This window comes from Tigriopus californicus, chromosome 6 (genome assembly GCF_007210705.1).
Source record: "Tigriopus californicus strain San Diego chromosome 6, Tcal_SD_v2.1, whole genome shotgun sequence".
Classification (NCBI taxonomy): domain Eukaryota; kingdom Metazoa; phylum Arthropoda; class Copepoda; order Harpacticoida; family Harpacticidae; genus Tigriopus; species Tigriopus californicus.
This window is the reverse complement of record NC_081445.1, coordinates 5,960,629-5,962,213: the sequence shown is the minus strand read 5'-3', so window position 1 is coordinate 5,962,213 and position 1,585 is coordinate 5,960,629.

The following is a 1,585-nucleotide window of genomic DNA, read 5'->3' as shown; positions in this document are numbered from 1 at the left end:
CAGATTGAAGCTATTACAATAATATTTTGTCATTGAGACAAGTGCCATTACATGTTAAAGACATGATGAGTTACCTTCTTTTCAAATTTTTATATAATGATAGAAGACCAATTATTCCAAAATTAATCATTTATCTCCTGACCATTTACACAATACACCTTGAAAACATGATAGGATGTGCCTGATATTCTAAAGATGAAGTATGTTATACAAATGAAACTGTGTCCCCACTTTTAACATAAGGTATCTAAAATATGAGGAAATGATTCTCCCCATTTATATTCCTAAAACTTGACCCCAACTAACACAACTTTTCGTAAGTTGTTAAAATATCTACATATATTTTTGTGCCGAAGTGGCTAGAATTGCATAATGACTTGCAGAAAAGTGTCAAATATTGCAGGTAAATTTTCAAAGTTTGCAGATGCAACTTTGCTGTTTGCAGTCGCAGATACAAAATCCCTTTTTTAGTGGATTCGGAGATGGACGTGGCCTTCAAGAAGATGAAGAGTAAAGCCCACTAGCCCTTACAACACCTGGGGTATCTCGTTTCTAACTTTCACTTCTCTGGACCCAAGCTCAGCCTCCAAGATCTTTTCAGCCTCGCCCTCCATTCTTCCTTCTTTCCACAAGCGTGGATGAAGCAGCCATCATCTTCAACCATAAGAAGGAGCCCAAGGACATTCCAAACAACCATCGGACCATCACCCTGGAGAACCCCTTCTTGAAGATGATGTCCACCCTACTAGCTGCCCGCTTCTTCGGATTAGCCGAGGATAGAGATCTCCTTCCAGAGTTCCAATTCAGTTTCCGGTGAAGCCGCTCAACCACCACGGCAGCTACTCTCCTCCATGAAATTGTGCACTCCAACATTGGCAATAAGAGGAGAGTCTATGGATGCTTTGTTGATTTCTCCAAAGCATTCGATAGGATGGACCAAGAGAGTTGGTTGGTGTCGAATAATGTCAGGTCAGTTGTGTCAAATAGATTCAAAATTGAAGAACTTCTTTCCACACAAAATCCAAAAATATTGGCAATGCAAGAAGTTTGGCAAGTAGACAGAGTAAATTTAGCTTTTGAAGAACATAGTTTCGAATTTGACACTCGGATTGGTAAGAGGGAAGGTAGGCGGGGTAGGTTTCCTAATACACAATTCACTTCCATACAAAAAAGGAACGATCTTAGCATGATTTCTGATCATCTTGAGATAATCGGAATCGAAACTAGAAATTTCTTTGTACTTTCTTTATATTTACCCCTGAAGCTATCATTAAGGAAGAAATTACATGTCTTGACCACTTACTTACCACTTGCAAAAGTAAAATCTGTTTTTATATGGCGATTTTGATAAACCAAGAAAATCCAGCTTTAATGACTATATGCTTAAACAAGAACTTGTCTCTCTATTACATCAATCGACCAGAATAACCCCTTCTTCAAAAACTCTTATTGACAATATTTGTACAAATTGTTCAATTCATCTAAAATGTGGAATTCTCATCTGTGATGTCAGCGATCATCTTGCCCCTTTTGTCTCCTTGGGCAGGAATTCTGTGCCTTCGACAGATAAAACTTCAAACCTACA